Source organism: Dasypus novemcinctus, chromosome 22, assembly GCF_030445035.2.
Source record: "Dasypus novemcinctus isolate mDasNov1 chromosome 22, mDasNov1.1.hap2, whole genome shotgun sequence".
In the NCBI taxonomy this organism is placed as follows: Eukaryota; Metazoa; Chordata; class Mammalia; order Cingulata; family Dasypodidae; genus Dasypus; species Dasypus novemcinctus.
Window position 1 is genome coordinate 68,219,503 of NC_080694.1, and position 20,365 is coordinate 68,239,867.

The 20,365-nt window shown below is 41.1% G+C and overlaps 1 pseudogene; it reads right to left on the reverse strand.

Moving 5' to 3' along the window:
* The window catches only part of LOC101442532 (protein RUFY3 pseudogene), a 28,300-nt pseudogene extending 9,573 nt beyond the window's left edge, over positions 1 to 18,727 (reverse strand).
* Between the last annotated feature and the right edge of the window lie 1,638 nt (positions 18,728 to 20,365).

Sequence of the window (20,365 nt, forward strand, 5' to 3'; positions counted from 1 at the left end):
AAGGCCTAGGAATGTGGGAGGGGTGGGTGGTGCCTGGGCCTGGAGGGGGTGGACGCCCTTGTCTGCCCCACAGGCTGTGGCTCAGTGGGTTAGGGCTGGAGGCTGCCTTCTTCTATTTAAGTCACAGGGAGTTGGGTCAGGGTCCATGAACGGTTAATCCTTGCAAACCTTGTAAGGGGGAACCTCTAACAAATGCTTTCTTGCTTCTCCCAGCGCTTGCCCTTCTGAAGTTCTGTCTTGTTTAGGGCCCTTCTGATTGGATTCTGATATATAGGAGCTTCCTCTTTAATTGCTCCATTTCTTCTTGCAAGGAAATAACCCTATTGCTTGCAACTGCAAGCTCCCCTGTCAGTTTAGTGCTGGAGTTTTCTAAAGCATCCACTTTCACCTGAAGGTTGTTTATGGAGCATTTGGATGTCCATGGAGCTCCTCTACCTTGTTATTCTGGTCAGAGTTGCAGGAAACTGACCATCTCCTTCATGCATTCACTTCTTCTACCATCCTCAAGATACACTGAAACACCTGAAACTCCATCTGGAGTCCAAACCTTCTCCTTTCACACAGATATTGGCATCAATGTCATTAAGGTGGACCAGAATTTATAGCTCCTTCTTCTTCCACCATGAGGGTGTTGGGCTCATAGGATTCATGAGAAGTTCCTTTTCATTGATTACATTTCATACATTCTGAGAGTTTCTTTTGATGATCCAAATGAAGCCAGGTCCTTCCTCTGCCTCCTGGTGCCTTCAGTCCTGGAAGACCTTAATACCCACTGTTTCCTCTGTAGCTCCTGGAACAAGCTTTCCTACACTTCTAGTGCCCCAGAAGGGTTTGTTTTGTCCAAGAAAAGGTCTCTTGTCTTTCAGGCCATGTTCCAGTCCATATTCTGTCACCAGGAAGAACTGCTGGGAGGAGCGTGGTCAGATAAGACCCACCCCAGGTCCAAGGCTGGCTCAGATGAGCTCTTGCTGTCCAGCTTGGCCCTTTGGTCAGGTGGACATGTTCAGGAGCCACCAGGGAATCAAGGCATTGCTTCCTGCTGTCCACCATAGCTCTTCTCAGTTCTCCATTCCCGCAGTGGCATTGGAGGTCTCAGCCAGGCTTGGTCCTTCCTCCACCTCCTCGACCTGACTGGGGCTGGACAGGGGAGCAGAGGATATGGGTGTCAGCACCACCACCTTCCTCCTGGGCCACAGCCACCCAGGAGCCTCCCCTTTCCCTCCTCCTCCTCTTCAAAGCCCCTCCTGCTGCAGCCCACCCCCCAAGAACTCGGGCCCTGGGGGCAGCACATTTGTATTTTTGTTGTTGAGTTTATGATCTCTTTATTTATTCATGATTTTAGCCCTATGAGATTGTCAATTTCCAAATATTTCCTTACATTCTGTAGATTGTCTTTTAATTGATGCTAAACCCCTTTGATGCTCAAAAACTTTAAATTTGTCTGTTTTGTTGTTGTTGTTGTTGTTGCTTGTGCTTTGAGTGGAAAGTCTAAAAACCAGTGCCTCATACAAAGCCCTGAAGATACTTCCCTGTTTTCTTCTATGAGTTTTATAGTTTTTTTCTTATATTTTGGTCTTTTGCATTAATATTAATATATAGTGTGAGATAGGGATGGACATTCATTATCTGACATATAAATATCCAGTTTTCCCAGAACAATTTGATCAAGAGACTATTCTCTCCCAATTGAGTGGACATGGCAGCCTTGTCAAAAATTAATTGGGGAAGCAGATGTGGATCAACTGATAGAGGGTCCATCTACCATATGGAGGGTCCAGAGTTCGATCCCCAGGGCCTCCTAACCCATGTGGTAAACTGGCCCACACACAGTGCTGCCACATGCAAGGAGTGACATGCACAAGGAGTGTGCCCTGCAAGGAGAGCTGCCCCACATGAAAAAGCCACAGACTGTCCAGGAGTGGCATCATGCACACGGAGACCTGACGCAGCAAGATGACACAACAAAAAAGAGACACAGTTCCCCAGTGCCACCGGATAATGCAAGCAGACACAGAAGAGCACAGAGCAAATGGACACAGAGAGTAGACAATGGGGGGCAAGGGGAGAGAAATAAATAAAATAAATCTTTTTTTAAAATTAATTGGCCATAGACAGGAGAGTTTCTTTCTGAACTCTCAATTCTGTTCCATTGGTCTATATGTCTATTCTTGTGATAGGATTACACTGATTTGATCATTGTAGCTTTGTAATAAGTTTAAAATCAGGAAATGTGAGTCCTACAACTTCATTCTTCTTTTTCAAGATGTTTTGGCTATTTGGGTCCTCTTATCCTTCCATATAAACTTGATGATTGGCTTTTCCATTTCTGCAAAGAAGGCCATTAGAATTGTTATTGGGATTGTGTTGAAAGTGTAAATTGTTTTGGATAGAATTGCTAACTTAACAGCATTTGGTCTTCCAGTCATTAACAGTGAATATTCTTCCATTTATTTATATCTTCTTTGGTTTCTTTCAGTAATGTTTGTAGGTTTGTGTGTGTACAATTTCACTACATAATTGGTTAAATTCATTTATGGATATTGGATTCTTTTACTTGCTATTGTAAATGAAATTTTTTCTTGATTTTTTCTTTTTATATTGCTCAATACTAGTGTATAGAGACTACAGATATTTTTTGTGTTGATCTTTTACCCTGCCACTTTGCTGAATTCATTTATTAGATTTAACAGCTATTGTAGATTTTTCAGTATTTTCTCTATATAGGATCATGTCATCTACAAATTGGGAACATTTTGCATCTTCCTTTACAATTTGGAGGCCTTTTATTCCTTCTTTTCTAATTGTTCCAGCTAGAACTTCCAGCACAATATTAAGTAAGAGTAGTGGCAGTGGTTGTTTTAATTTCCCAATGGGCTGCTGATGCAAAGTACCAGAAAAGTCTTGGCTTATATAAAGGGTATTTATTTGGGGTAAAAAGCTCACAGTTCCAAGGTCATGAAAAGTTCAACTCAAGGGGCCATAATGTTACCAGATTTTATTTAGGTTCTTTGATTATGCTGCAGAAATGAATTTCAAGAACACAATAAGTGAGTTCAGTCAGTAATTTATTTAGGTAGGAAGGGAAGAGAAATGGGAGAAAATAACAGATCAGGGGTCCCAGGTCGAGGGAAGGAGCTGAAAAGTGATAAAGAGGGCTGATTTACAGGCTACAGTTTCTCATTATAGGTTAAAAATCCCCAGGCTTACTTGCATGGTGATCCAAGGAGGGAAGAAGGCAGTCAGAGTCAGTGTACAGGCACAAGAGAGCCAACTCAGGCCTGGCACCACTCTTTGAACTGTTAGTTATCCCACCCCATTGATAATGGAAGGGGAAGAGTTCCAGCTGTTCACCATTTTGATTGCTTATTTCTCCCATCAATCTCCCAGGGGGGCCCAATGATAAAGTCCTTGGGAAATATTTAAGGCTTCTCCTGGCTTCCAGAGGATGTCTATTTCTGAGGCAGAATCTTGGTAGGGTCTTCCAGTAGCCATCTTGGAGTTTATTGGTGTCACGTGGACTCTCTGCCAGGTTCCAGACCCATCTATTGTTTCCCTATGTTACTAGTCTGCTTCTTTACCCCTTCAGAGACTTTACACCTTTAATCTTAAAGGGTTGCTGAAGGGAGATGATAGTTCTTCTGTAGCTACTTCCTTCTGGTTAGGGGCAGTAGGCCCTACCTGACAAGGTGTAAAACACTCCTGCTATTCTATCTCAGAGGAAGATGGATCTGGCATCCTGGGCGAAGCTGGATGAAATCCTCATATGGCTAACAAGATGTCAATTCTGGAAGAAATACACTTAATTAGAATTTTGAGGATATATGGTCCCACTAAGAGGATACTGGATCACAGAAGTAGAAAAGGTCAGGTTCTTGCAAAGGCTGCATTTTCCCAAAGTTGGTGGGAAACAATATTCTTCCTTGAGTTATTTTTTGCTGTTGGTTAACTCTAGAGAGCAATAGCAATAGACAATGGGGTTAGGTATAAATTGCCAATTTCAGTTCTTATGGTAGGAGAGAATGGGAAGGGGCATTGCCCTTTTAGTTAAGCTAAAGGAGTTGAAAACAGACAAGGTCTGGTTTGCCTTCCCACTAGCAATAGGCATTTGGGTTAGGGTTAGAGGGAACAGATGACTTTGACACAAACACTACTTAGCTTTTTCTCTTGAAGAGGTATTTCAGGCCATCCAATGACTGGCATTTCTACATCCTGCCAGGTACTTCTGGTGATCTGGCACTTTCTGGGGCAGCTGGCTTCTCTTAGGATTTGTGCACTAAGATGGACATTCCTTTAACTTTAATAGCTGTGGGAGTGATCAGAACTACAGAGTAAAGTTCTTTACATTTTGGCTCTAATGAAGCAACTCTTGGTAATTTCTTTGACTGTCTTCACCAGGCTTTGTCTTTCAAAAATTCATTTGGTTAAGCTGGCTAAGGCATCCTTCCCTAGATGAGTGGCTTGGTAAAGTCCATGAAGAACTTTCCATTACACTGCTCTGGTCAAGTAGACGTGAGTGTCTTTAACAAGCTACCCATCAGCTTCCAGGGTGAATCTCAGGCTAGCCGCCCTGGTTGGTTTATCCTGGGTATACTGTGGAACTTCAAGTATTGGTACAGATGTTGGAATAAGGAGTAGGAGGGAAGCCTGGGTTTGTGCTGCTGCTTTAGCAGCTACATCAGCTTGAGCATTTCCCTTTGCTATAGCAGTGTCTGTCTTCTGATGCCCTGGACAATACACAACTGTTATTTCTTGAGGTAACACTATGACTTCCAGAAGTCTAGGATTTCTTGCCTGTGCTTAATAGGTGACCTACTGTTAGTAAGCAAGCCTCATTCACTATACAGCAGAGAGAGCATGAAGGGCAAGGAAAGCATATTTAGAATCTGTGTAAATAATAGCCCATTTCACAGCTGCTAGCTTTAAACTTCAGGTAAGGGCAATCAGATCTGCCTAATGGGCTGAAGTTCCAGGGGGATGAACTTTGGTCTCTGTGGTTTCAAATTGAGAAGCCACTGGATAACCTGCCTTTTTAATTCCTTCTTTAATAAAACTGCTTCCATCTGTGGACCATTCAATGTTTGGATTCACAAGGGGCTCTCTTTTAAATCTAGCTTGAGCAGTTTTGGTTAAGAGTTTCAAGGCAGGAGTGGAGAAGGGGCTTCTCAGGATCTGAATTTGGGCCCCTACCAGTAGTAGAGTGGCTGGGTGAGTGTCTGAAACACACTTATTTACACCTATGTGGTGTCTAGTAATTGAGCCTGGTAGTTATTAACTAGCTACCTCTGAGTCATTGGTGGCCTCTGGCCTCAAGCACATCCTTCATCTGGTGTGGGGTAAAGACTGTAAGAGGTTGCTCCCAAGTTAATTTGGCAACTTTTAAAATTAAAAGGTCTGTTGCCCCCACTGCTTTCAGGTAACGTGGCCATTCCTTTATCTTATAGATAGGTTCATTGATTACTTAGAAAATAAAGTTCACAAGGACTTTTAACAAGTTCAGTGTCCCTCCACACATGATCTAGTATAGAAAAGATATCAGTATAATATCAGGCATATATCTAGAGTAGGATATAGATACAGCACTTAATACTAATTCATATACTACTCAATACATAAGTTTCTCTTTGAGTTGCAATTAATAGATTTAAGTTCCAGATTTGCAATGCCATACATGTTACTTCTCCATGGGAACAGCCATAATGTCAATTATGCTTAAGTTCTGCTCACAGCACTCTGGTGATCACTGGTGATCACTTGGTATGTTTTTTTCAACACAGCCAGCAAGCTGCAGTAGTGTTGACCCTAGAGAGAAGCTAGGAAGGTAGATTCCAGTATTCTACTGGCCTGGTGTGTAGCATCCTCCAGCACTATAAAACAGTGCCAGTCTGGAGGCAATATCATTTATACATTTGGCTATATTGAGCCATTGTTGGCTGCTGCAGGCATTTGAAACTGCAATGTAGTTTCCATTGACTTCAGGTGCACAACCAGAGACACAGTAGATATCTTTATTGTTTTAGGGGTCAGTGACCAATGTAGTCAATAACTCAAATGGAGAGGCAACCTGCAGTGTATTGTAGGCCTGGTTTGAATGCACAAGGGAGTTTGACAGTGCTGAAGTCTATCTCTTGACTTTTATACACTTTTTAAACATTTCCAGTGCAAGGTGTTACATATCAAATGAACTTAATGTTTTAGTACTTTACTTCTTACTTTTACATTTTTACCATAAAGATATTAATTAGCAGGTATTTTACTTTAGCAGGTATTTTACTTTTATTTAGTAGAGGGAAAACAACTTTTTCCATTTTGTTTAATGAAAACTGAAGAATCCCAATGGAATCAACATAACTTTTCATTACTACCACTTGAAGATGCACATTGAGGTGATTTCCAGAAAGGTTTCACTGCTATGAAGTTACTTTTTGCCATTAATATCAATTTAGGTTTCAAGTTAATAATGCCTTCTTAAAACTAGCCATTTAAATACTTCAGTTTGGAAGGTGCTCTTACAAAATCTTTAAAATTAACCACAAACACATAGACTGGTTAATTTACCCTAGATTATAATTAACAACCAATGGAATTTACTTCTTGCATTTAAAAGAGGGCAGATCGAGGGCAGGGCAAGATGGAGTGTAAGTGAGTGCACCGATGATCTCTCCAGTAAAGAGGCAGTTGAGGGGGGTTGGAGACTTGCTGGAGCGGTCTGTCATGGGGGATTGCAGGGTGGAGGGTGTATGGGTGTCAATTTGGAGAGACAGTGAAGGAGGTGGTACTTGCTAAAGGTAGAATTGTGACTTACGAGTACAGAGGTCAGAAGCTGTGGGCTGGCATGACCCTTCCCTCTGGGGCTGGCAGCCATGGTGTTCCGTGAGAACTGTCAGTTGTGTGGTGGCATTCCTGGGCCCCATGGTCCCCAGATGCATGGTCTCCAGGTCTGTGTCCCCTGAGCCCCCATAACCCATGTTCCACGAACCTATGTACCCTAGGTCTGCAGTGTCCCAGACTTCCCTTTCCCAAGTCCAGTGCACCCAGAGGTCCAGGGTTGCCCTAGGCCTCTGGTTTTGGACTGATTCAGTGATTGGGAGGGATTCAGTGGGGGGGGGGGTGCAGCAGTGGGGCCTGGCTAATACGGGTTTGATTTTCTGGTGTTCCCCCCCCCCCCCGTTTTTTTTTCCACTTGGAGGGGCATACCAGTTGGCTTGGGGAGAGACTGGGAAGAAAGGAGTGGTGAATCTGTTAAGAAAGCCCAATTCACCTAAATACCCTGGGATAGGAAACTTGGTCTGGGAGAAGGTGGAGTCAGAAAATCAACTAGCCCTCTCATAGCACACCTAAAGGAGAGGGACTGTAGGAGGTGCTTTCCAAGCTTCCAATAGCAAACTTGGGATTCCTGTTGAGGTGTGGGTGCTCTCTCCGTGGAAATTAAGAGTCATTGTTTTCTGTGCAGAGCTGGTTCAACAAGTACCCACTTTAATTCTCCTATTGGACCTCTCAGGCAGCTTTCCTGCTGCCCTGGGAGAGAGAGAAGTGAGGAAGGGAGAAAGGGGGAACATCAGATCCCTAAGCATTTTACTTAACTGCAAAGAGGATTCCTTGCTTGAAACTTTGTCTGGTATTCTGTTGGTTTATCTTCTTCTTTTAACTTCCTCTTTGTCCCTTCAAGGCCCTTTTTTCTTTCTTTTTTTCTCTTTTTCTTTTTCTTGCTTGCTTCCCTCCTCCCTTTTGTCCCCTTTCGTCCTATTCTTTCTTTCTTTCTTTCTCTCCTTTTTAATTCTTTTTATATTAGGTGCTGCAGGGAGCTTCACATTTGCTGTGTTTCCTCATCCTCCATTTCCTTTTTTCTGTGTATATTCATTTTGGGCCACCAACATTATCCCCTTTCTTCTACATCCTTCTATCCTCCACCAATTTTTTTTCTCTTACATTACACCTCTCTTTGTTTGCCCCCTATTTTTCTGACATTTTCTTTCTAATACCTTTGTTCTGTTTTCTTTCTTACATTCACTCTTTATAGTATTGTCCTTCCTTTTCTGTTTCCCTCTCTCCTGAACGCACTGGGCTTTTAATTCACACTATATTCTACCCATATTCAGTTTACTGTCTCATTATACATACTCTATTTTCCTTACTGTTATAATTCTACATATCTTACATGAGTCTAATATCCATTCTCCTAGATCTCACATGGTTCCTCTGTTAATATTTAATATCACTACTATTATTAATTTTCTTTTCTTGCTCCTTTTACTTTCTCTGGCTCTAGTATTTTCCTTCAAGTGAACTTAGGCAACACAAGGAAATAGAATAAAAAGACCAAAGTGACAAAGAGAATACTTAACATGAATGCAAAAACAAGTAATTAAACCCCAAACTAGACAAAGAAGGTAAGCAACTGATTAAACCTGTCAAGATAAAATGAGTAAAAGATGGCAATAAAAAACTACAAACCAAACCAATAATTAGGAAAACATGCCCCAATCTAAACTAAAAACCAGGAAGAGGAGCAGAACATTAAACAAGTAATTAAAGCTTTCAAAACATATATTAAGGATCAATTTGATGAAGTGAAGGAAGAAATTAAGAATATGAAAAAAACTCTTGGAGAGAATGCAGAAGAAATGGTGATCATACACAAACAGATAATGGATATGATGGGGATGAACAGCACAATTCAAGAAATCAAAACTACACTCTCAGCAAATAATAGCAGACTCAAAAAGGCAGAGAAGAGATTTAGTGATGTGAAAGACAGTACATCTGAAACCAAACACATAGTAGAACTGATTGACAAAAAGATAGAAAAACTCGAGCAGGAACTTAGGGACCTGAATGACAATGCAAAACACACAAACATATGCATTATAGGCATCCCAGAAGGAGAAGACAAGGGAAAGGGGACAGAAGGTGTGTTGGAGGAAATAATGGCTGAAAAGTTTCCAAACCTATTGAGGGAGATGGATGTACATGTCCAGGAAGCACAACACACCCCAAACAGCATAAATCCCAGCAGGCCTACCTCAAGATATATACTGGTCAAATTATCCACTGCTTGAGACAAAGAGAAAATACTAAAAGCAGCAAGAGAAAAGAGAACCATCATATACAAAGGAGGCTCCATAAGATTAAATGCTGATTTCTCATCTGAAACCATGGAGGCAAGAATGCAGTGGTATGACATAGTCAAGGTACTAAAAGAAAAAAATTCCAACCAAGAATACTCTGTCCAGCAAAGTTAACATTCAAAAATGATGGAGAGTTCAAAATATTCACAGATAAACAGAAACTAAGAGAATATGCCAAAAAGAACTCTGCCCTTCAAGAAATACTAAAGGGAGTTCTGCAGGAAGAAAGAAAAAAACAAGAGAGACAGAGTTGGACTAGAGTGTAAGAGCAACTAAAAAGACAAAAACAGAAAAGGAAAATCAAACAAAATATGACAAACATAAATCCAAAGAAAATATGGCTAATATGACTAATTCCTTGCAAGTAATAACATTGAATGTCAATAGATTAAACTCATCTGTCAAGAAACTCAGACTGAAAGATTGCATAAGGAAATATGACCCATCTATATGCTGTCTACAACAAACTCATCTTAGACCCAAGGATTCAAGGAAGTTGAAAGTGAATGGCTGGAAAACAATCTTACAAGTAAACAATAACCAAAAACAGGCAGGAGGAGCTATATTAATATCAGACAAAATAGACTTTAAATGCAAAACGATTGTGACAGACAAACATGGACACTACATATTAGTGAAAGGGATAATCTTTCAAGAAGAAAGAACAATCATAAATATTTATGCTCCTAACAAAGGTGCCTCCAAAAGCATGAGGTAAACACTGGAAAAACTAAGTGAAGGAATAGATGCCTCTACAATTATAGTGAGGAACTTTAATACACCACTATCAACTTTGGACAGAACATCTCAAAACAGAATCAATAAAGAAACAAAGACTTTGAACCATGTATAAGAGGAGCTAGACCTAATAGACATATACAGAACATTACACCCAAATACAGCAGGATATACATTCTTCTCAAGTGCACAAGAATCATTCTCCAAGATAGACCACATGCTAGGCCACAGAAAACTCTCAATGAATTCAGAAAGATTGAAATCATACAAAATTATTTCTCTGACCACAGTGGAATGAAGATGGATATCTGCAAGGGCACCAAGATTTGGAGTTAAACAGCACACACTTAGAAAAACAGTGGGTCAAGGAGAAAATCTCAAAAGAAATTAATACCTATCTTGAAATTACTGAAAATGATAACACAACATTTTGCAACTTACGGGCTGCAGCAAAAGCTGTACCGAGAGGGAAATTTATAGCCATAAATTCATACATCAAAAAATAGGAAAGAGCTAAAATTGAAGAACTAAGTGCACACTTGGAGGAATTAGTAAAAAAAAAAAAAAAACAAACAACAAACTAACCCCAAAGGAAGAAGAAAGAAAGAAATAACAAAGATCAGAGCAGAACTAAATGAAATAGAAAATAAGAAAGCACTTGAAAAAATAGACAAAACTGAGAGCTGGTTCTTTGAGAAGATCAATAAAATTGACAAACCTTTAGTGAGACTAACAAAGGAAAAAGAGAGAGAAGATGCAAATACACAAAATAAGAAATGAGAAAGGAGATATCACCACTGACCCCACAGAAATAAAGATTATCATAAGAGGATACTTTGAAAAACTATATTCCAACAAAAATGATATCAGAGGAAATGGACAAATTCCTAGAAACACAAAAGCAGCCTTTATTGATGAAAGAAGAAATTGATGATCTCAACAAACCAATCACAAGTAAAGGGATAGAATCAGTCATTAAAAACCTCCCAACTAAGAAGAGCCCAGGGCCAGACGGCTTCACAGGTGAATTCTACAAAACATTCCGGAAAGAACTAACACCAATCCTGCTGAAACTATTCCAAAAAAACGAAACGGAAGGAACATTGCCTAACTCATTCTATGATGCCAACATTACCCTAGTACCAAAGCCAAACAAAGACACCACAAGAAAGGAAAATTACAGACCAATTTCTCTAATGAACCTAGATGCAAAAATACTTAACAAATATTGCTAATCATATTAAACAACACATTAAACAAATTATACACCACGACCAAGTGGGATTCATTCCAGGTATGCAAGGATGGTTCAGCATAAGAAAATCAATCAATGTAATACACAATATAAATAGATTGAATGAAAAAAATCACATGATCATAGATGCAGAAAAAGCATTTGACAAAATACAGCACACTTTCTTGATAAAAACACTCCAAAAGATTGGAATACAAGGAAATTTTTTGAACATGATAAAGAGTATATATGAAAAACCCACAGCCAACATCGTTTACAATGGAGAAATCCTAAAATCCTTCCCTCTAAAGTCAGGAACAAGACAAGGATGCCCACTCTCTCCCCTTCTATTTAACATTGTCTTAGAAGTACTTGCTGGAGCACTGAGGTAAGAATCAGATATAAAAGGCATTCCAATTGGAAAAGAAGAAGTCAAAATCATTATTTGCAGATGACATGAACCTATACATAGAAAACCCTGAGAGGTCTACAACAAAGCTTCTAGAACTCATAAATGAGTTTAGTAAAGACCATCTCACACTTTATACAAAGATCAACTCAAGATGGATCAAAGACCTAAATATAAGAGCCAAGATCATAAAGACCTTGGAAAGCATGTAGGGAAACATCTACAAGACCTTGTAATAGGAAATGGCTTCATGAATATCACACCAAATGCACGAGCAAAAAAGAACAAATAGATAAATGGGACTTCCTCAAAATTAAAGCCTTCTGCACCTCAAAGGTGTTTGTCAAGAAAGTAAAAAGGGAACCCACACAATGGGAGAAAATATTTGGCAACCATATATCCAATAAGAGACTTACAACTTGCATGTATAAAGAACTCCTATATCTTGAAAATAAAAAGATAAACAACCCATTTAAAAAATGGGAAAAAGATTTAAACAGACACTTCTCCAAAGAAAAAATACAAATGGCTAAAAAGCACATGAAAAAATGCTCCAAATCTTTAGCTATCAGGGAAATGCAAATCAAAACTACAATGAGATACCATCTTACTCCCATAAGATTGGCAGCTATGAAAAAAACAGAAGAATACAAATGCTGGAGAGGATGTGAAGAAATGGGAACCCTCATCCACTGTTGGTGGGAATGCAGAAGGATACAACCATTCTGGAGGACAGTTTGGTGGTTTCTCAAAAAACTAACCATAGATTTGCCATATGACCCAGCAATTCCACTGCTGGGTATATACCCAGCAGAACTGAAGGCAGAGAAACAAACCGATATATGCACACCAATGTTCATAGCAGCATTGTTCACTATCGCCAAAAGTTGGAATCGACCCAAATGCCCATCAACAGATGAGTGGATCAATAAAATGTGGTATATACATACAATGGAATACTACTCGGCTTTGAGAACAAATACCCTAAAAACACACGTGGTAACATGGATGAATCTTGAGAACCTTATGTTGAGTGAAGCAACCCAGGCATTGAAGGACAAATACTACATGACCTCAATGATATGAAATAAGCAAGCTGCCCCAGAGAGCTAGAGACTGGAAGATAGGCTTACAGGAAATCGGGGGGTAGAGGAAGGATGTAAGCTGAGATCTACATGGGTGAAATCTATGATAAGCTGGAGGTAAGTATGTATATAAGGAAGGAAAAAAATGGGGGCATAGGGTTACCTTTGGGTGGGGCTTTGCAGGTCTGAGGGTGGCTAAGGATGGGCAGATGGGTAATATTGCCCAAGAAATTGGGGGGAGGGTGAGGCAACATACGAACATAGGAGATTGTCAGGTGTTGGTTGACAGTATAATGCTGAGAAAACCTTTTCAAAATACAATTAGGAAAGTTACCTGTTTAAGATACTCAAAGGGGATGATCTGATGTAGGACAGACTCCTAGGGAATATCTGAATGCTACTTTTGCCAGAGTGGGTTTTACCATTGGGTAGAGACGCATATAATGAGAGTGAAGGTAGACCCACATCCTGGGGAGGACCAATGCCATCAAATAGAGGGAACTGTATCTCTCAAGAGAAATGGTGTCTCCCAGGGCATTAGGGCAGTTGAGCAAGTCAAGCCCTCAACACTGTTGCAAGTATCTCTGAACATGGCTCCTCAAGAAATGAAGATTGACTGTCACTGTGGGCCCCAAGGGGAGGGAGAAATAGATATTGAATAGATGGAACCAAAGTAACTGTGAGGGCAAAAGAAGTGTTTCACAAGAGTACACAAGGATGGATATAAAACATGTAATATTACACCAAAAACATATAGGGGCCAACAGACTAATAATGTAAACCATAATGTAAAACATAGGATAACTAAAAAATTTAGAAAACTGTACAGCCTAAAGTATAAACCACAATGTAAACACAAATGTTACCTTGTTTGAAAGCTATTGTCTCAATATCTGTACATCAGTTTCAGTAAATATGATATGAATAAGTTAAAAAGATTATCGCTGTGGAAGGGAAAAGGTTTTATAATGGATATGTGGGAGTACTGTATATTGTATATATGAATTACTGTGATCTAGGGCTCTTGTGTAGAGCCCTCAATAATTAGGAAAAAAGAAAAGAAAAAGATAAGATGTAGAATGTTTCCAAATCAATATGTATTCTATATCTAACCTTTAAACTCATCGCTATATTCCATTTTACTATTAAGGGAACCTGGCATTTTATTGGGCTTCACTTTTAAGGAAGTTTTGGATCACAGAATGGTTCAACAATGGCAGCAGAGGAATACTGGTATGGGATGTTATTGACAGGGGACATATGGTTCACAGGGATTTATACAAGGCATGTGTCCAGGGTCCATGGAAATGTTTGGGTATACTCATAGTGGAAACAATTAAAAACAACAGGTGGGGGGGTACTGGGTTCCTGCCCAGGGGGGCTCTGTTTTGGCCCCTAGGGGAGCAGCGGCAGTCCCCCGGGTGCAACGGCAAGGACCAGGAAGGAATGAGGGTCCAACAGTGAGCCCCTGATACTAATGACTATGCTTGTGAGCCTATACACCTGAAATAATAACAAGGCCTAGAGCAACACTGTGCCTAGGAGTTCCCTCCTGACAGCCTCCATGTTACTCAAATGTGGCCAGTCTCGAAGCCAAACTCAACATGTAAATGCAATGCCGTCCCCCCAGTGTGGGACTTGACACCCAGGGATGGGCCTCCCTGGCACTGAGGGATCACTACCAACTACCAGCTGATGACGTAACTAGAAAATGACCTTGAATTAAAGGTTCAACACGGACCAGCAGAATATCCCTGTCTACATATAATAACAGGAGTTAAAAATGCTGTTGGACCTAAAGTAAGGGGGAAATGGAAAGGACAAATGAGTTCATATGGCTATGAGATTCTAAAAAAAGAGTCTCAAGGTTGTCAGAAGGATTGCCCTTATGCACACCTGAGCAGAGTCTCAGAGACAGATAAAGTAGATACAACCCCAGGTATTGGTTCTTTTGAGGGCTAAAGAGACCCACAGGTTCTATGGCCATGGCAGATGGAGTTCACTGCCATGTCAGTTGGCCCTTCTTAGGAGTTGGTGTTTTTGCGTGATGGAGCTGGACTCAGATGTGATCTCTTTTCACAAGCCTTTCATGCTATTTTACCGGAATTGTAGTTGGTGCTGGGATTTAAGATATATCTAGGGGATCTGAATCTCTGGACTGACAATATGATAGCCAGGCCCTGAGCCTCAACAGACTTCAGCTCCTACACTCTGATTTATTAGACTTACCCCACTCAGCTAACATGGAGTTGAGGAATGTCAACCACCATATCATGGAGCCTAGAGTGCCTACAACTGAAAGCAGGAGGATTGCATCCAGTATCCATGTGGAATCTAATCCCCCTCTTGACTTAGATGTGGAATGGACACAACCAAGCCAAGGCCCACAGGAAGGAGGAATACAGTAAGGATTAGAGTGGACTTAATGATATTCTATTCATGAGCTATTGTGCTTAATAATCAAGAAAATGTGGCATTGGTGTGGAAAAAGTGGCTATGGTGGCTGCTGGGTGCGGGGAATGGGAGGAAGAGATGAAATTTGGAGGCATTATCGGAACTTGGAGTTGTCCTGGGTGGTGCTGCAGGGACAATTGCCAGACATTGTATGTCCTCCCATGGCCCACTGGATGGAACGTGGGGGAGTGTGGGTTATGGTGCGGACCACTGGCCATGGTGTACAGCGATACCCAGAGATGTACTCACCAGATGCAATGGATGTGTCATGATGATGGGGGAGAGTGTTACTGTGGGGGGAGTGGTGGGGTGGGGGCGATGGGGGTGAATGGGGACCTCATATTTTTTTAATGTAATATTTTTTTTAAATGAATAAATAAAATAAAATTTAAAAAAAAGAATAGAAGGAGGGAGGTAAAGGGAGAAGTGCCTGCCCACAGAGGAGGACAGAGGTGGGTGGGGAGAAGGCCTGGGGGGGGGCGCTCAGAAAGGCGGTGGTCAGTGGGGGGGGGATGCTGTTGGAATATGAAATGGTGCAGCCACTTTGGAGGATAGTTTGCCAGTTTCTCAAAAAGCTAAGAATAGAATTGTCATATGATCCAGCAATCCTACTACTGGGTGTAGACCCAGAAGAACTGAAAGCAGGCACATGAACAGGTACTTGCACTCCCATGTTCATAGCAGCTTTATTCACAGTTGCCAAAAGCTGGAAGCAAGCCAAGTGTCCATAAAATGATGAATGGATAAACATATAAACAAAATGTGGTCTATACACATTTTGGTATATTATTAAGATGTGAGAAGGAATGGAGTTTTGATATGTGCAACGACACAGATGTACCTCAAGCACCTGACGTTGAGCAAATAAGCCAGACTCAAAAGGATAAATGTTGATGATCTCACTGATATGAACAAAGGATCACAAGCAGACTCACAGGGGTAGAGCCTGGAAGGTAGGTTACCAAGAGGGAGAGAAGGGGAGGGGAGAACGCTGAGGCAATGCTTAACCTGTGCAGAATTTATAATTTGGTTGATTGTAATGGTTTGGAAATCGATGAAGGTGATGGTGGCACAGTGATGTGAGTATAATTAATAGCACTCAAGTGTGAGTATGAAAGTGGCTTACAGGGGAAGTTACGGCCATCCGTGATGCTACAATGAAAGCTGGAGGTTAAATTGGGCAGTTATATACCTCAGTGAATCCTAGGCTGGCCAAGGATTATAGTTGAGAATGCAAATATAAGAATATCCTAAAAAAAAAAGATCATTTCAGCATCTATAACAAAGGTTTGTCACTAGTACAGGGTGTTGATAGTGAGGTGATATATGGTAGGAAATTCACCTAAAACATACTTTTGTTATGTTTTTGTGTTGTAAGTATGTTTTTTCACTAGATAGAGGCCCACAGAGAAGCAAAGAAAATATTAAACTTCCATCCTGGGGAAGCCCTGCTACTTTCTCAAATAAATTGACAAAAATCTCTGGAATATGTAAGAAGAAAATGGGCCTATGTGCCCAGTCCTCGATCTTTTTCTTTTTTTTTTTTTTTTGTGGTGGTGGTGGTACTGGGGGCTGGGTATAGAACTCAGGACCTCAAGTGTGGGAAGTGAGTCCTCAACCACTGAGCTGCATTGGGTCCCCTGAGTTGAATTTTTTCTGTTTGTTTTTGCTTTTCATTGTTTTTTTTAAAATTATTATTATTATCATTATTATTTTTTAGTAAGCACCAGAAACTGAACCCTAGACCTCCCATGTAGGAAGCAGGCACTCAAATACTTGAGCCACGTCCACTCTGAACCCCTCAGGCTTAATACTTGTACATATGACCCTTATTCCTGTTAAAAGAAAACATTGCCTAATTATAATTAATGCCTAAGAATTACCTCTAGAAAACATCCCTGTTACTTGAATGTGGCCTCTCTAAGCCAAATTCTGTAAATAAACTCAATACTTTCCCCCCAACATGGGACATGACTCCCAAGAATGAGCCTCCCTGGAACTGAGGGCTTTCTACCACACATTCATCAGTGATGCATTTCAGAAAAGACCTTGACCAAAAGGGGGAAACACTAAATATAAAAGAGTTTTTATGGCTATGAGATTTCAAAGTGAGTCAGGAGATCATTCTGGAGGTTATACTTACCCAGGTCTCAGGCAGATTTCACTAACTGTGCCGTGTACAAAGCCTCAACAAGAGCACTCCTGAGGTCTCTTGGGACAGTGGGACAGCACAGGCAAGGCACACAGCTTCATGATATCAACACTTCTTTGGTGGGCTCTATCTTGGAATAGATATGAAAATCTATTTTCCCAATATAACACAGTTACACTCATTTACAGTTCCCCTAACCATGATTCTTCTACTACTTTTATTTATACCTATTATTTTCCTTGTACCAGTTAAGCATATTTTTCAGAGACTTAATTCTTTGGACTGTTCAAATGTTGATTCAACCCTGAATTTCAGCAGAGCAGTGGACAGCTCCTACTGTCCGGTTTTCAGCCTTGCCCTGCACAGCCAACAAAACGAAGACGGACAGGTCCTATCCCCCAAAATGGAGAATGTGTGCAGCTGCGGACAGGAAACTTCCCTCCATCTGCCCCACGGTATCACTCTCTCAGCCAGGGGTTGTCAGAGCAGATCTCCAGGGTCCCTCGGGGTTGGGGAATGAATAATCATGGGGGGTGTGGCCATGGACCAAGTAGATTAGTTGTTATTGTGGATGTCACCTTGTGTTGGAGGAAGAATGGGTAACATTGATATAAAGATGGGGGTGTCAGAGTTAAGAAGGGAGGGGGATGAGGGGGTGGAACAGGGCACTTTTGGGGTGGGGAGATTCTTCACTTTAATCCTGCAATGATGGACACATGACATTACACATTTGTCAAGGCCTGTGGAACTGTACAGTGCAAAGTGCAAGCCAAAATGTAAACTGTAGGCCGTGGTTAGTATCAATGCTTCAGTATTACTTCATCAACTGTAACAAACATGCCACAATCATCTAAAATGTCAATAAAGGGGCAAATGGGTATGTGGGTGAAGGGGGAGGTTTATATGGGAATTCCCTATACTTTCAGTGTAAATTTTCTATAAAGATAAATCTTAAACTTTTCTAAAAATAGAGTTAAAAAGGGCAGGTTTTCTGGTCAATCAAGTTTAGAAAGCTACATGTAATAAACACCTCTACATACACATCTTTTAGAGCCCCCCAGTGCACTTTCGCATGTTAAAGGCTCTGAGATGACCTTCAGCCTACAAGCCTTTAAACTTTCCAAAAGTACTTGGTTATGGGACTATTTTTCTCCCTGCGACACATTTTACATCCCATGGCACTTATGTTCTGTAGAGAAGACCAGGGAAATGCTGGACTTCTCATTTTACTAGCTCAGAGCCCTCTTGACATAAAGAGCCCCCCAGGAGGGCTGTCCTCCTTTTACTAGTAAACACTCTTAGCAGACCCCAGTGCTGAGGGCTTGTCCTAGGCATCTCCCACCTCCCCTGAGTTCAAGTAACACAAACGTGCCTGTGAGCATAGGTGGCCCAAGGAGTGGCCACAAGCCCCCAGGAGCAGGGAGGAGGCCAGGACCCAGCCAGGCGAGGTTGTGCCAGTCACTGCTCAGTCTTGGTAGTATCCAGAGACCCTCCTGAGCCCACTCACCTGTTTGGTGAAGGGGGAGTCATGGCAGGGCAGAGGACAAACGTCAGAATCCCCTGACCAAGGCTTGTTCCTTCATCCACGAGATGCCCCTTCCTGGGCCTAAATGCTTTCACCTGAGCAAGAAAACAGGGTTGTCTCCACAGCCTTGCCAGTGCTCTGATTCTGTTTCCACTGCCTCACCCCAGCTCCTGCAGGCCTCAGTCAGCACAACTCGTCAATTCACATGACAGGGCTCTAAAAGGGAAATGAGCTCTCCATCCCTCTGCCAGAGCAACAGGTAAAAATGAGTTGGTGAACTTCATCAAAGGAAAGGGCATATCTGGTAGGGTCTGACTTAAATACAGGCCACATGGCACCCTAGAAATTCACTTTGGGGGTGCAGTTCCTGAAAAAGGCATATCCAGGAGAACATTCCTCTGCCAACATGGCTACAGGCACTGGCTCCTAATATTGCTCCTTCTCACACAGGCAACTCAGTAGCAAGCTTGGGGTGAGTAGCAGCAGGGGTTCATTTCCTTGATGATACTTTAGACTTCCCTAAGTAACCCCGAGGAGGCCAGCTAGTCGGAGTGATGTGGGTTTAGCTATTTATTCTCATTTTCCTTGTAGAATAATTTTGGATTGACAGAAGAGTTGTGTGAGACTACAATAGTAGTTCTTTTGTGTCTGGCTTGTTTCAGGTGATAGGACATCTTCAAGGTTCATCCATGTTGTCACCATGTGGTAGAACTCCATTCTTTTTGTGGCTGAATGATGTTCCACTGTATGTATACACCACATTCTGTTTACCCCTTCATGTGCTCATGGACCCCTGGATTGATTTCATCCTTTGACAACTGTGAATATGAACATCAGTTTGCAAATACCTTTTCAAGTCCCTGCTTTTCATTCTTTGGGGTATATACCCAGAAGTGGGATCGACAGGTCCTATGGTGATTCTGTACTTCACTTTCTGAAGAACTGCCAAACTGTTTTCCACAGTGGCTGCAGCATTCCACATTCCACCACAATGGGTGAGGTTTTCCATTTCTCCACATCCTTGTCAACACTTGCTATTTTCCATTTCCTTTATCATAGCAGTTCTAGTAAGTGAAAATGGCACCTCATTGTAGTTTTGGTTTGCATTTCTTTAATAGCTAATGATGTTGAACTTTTTTTTTCAAGTGCTTATTAGTCTGTCTGTGTATATCTTCTGTGGAGAAATGTCTATTCAAATATTTTGCCCTTTTTTTTTGTACTGGATACCTATAAATTTTTTTGAATCATACAATATGCTACACAATATATTTGCTTCATAGTAATGCAATCATACAGTATTTGTATTTTTGTGTCTGTCTTACATCACTCAACATAATGTCCTCCAGGTTCATCCATGACATCATATGCTTTATGACTTCATTTCTGTTTACAGCTGCACAATATTCCATTGTTTGGATAGTCCATGGTTTGTTTACCCATTCATCTGTTGATGAACACATGGCTTATTTTTTTTTCCATTTGGCAATCATGAATAATGCTGCTATGCACATCAGTGTACAGATGTCTGTTCATGTCACTGTTCTATGTTATTTTGGGTATATACCAAGTAGTGGTATTGCAGGGTCACATGGAAACTTTATATTCAAGGCTATAAGCCTTTTCAGGAAACAGTTTATCAAACA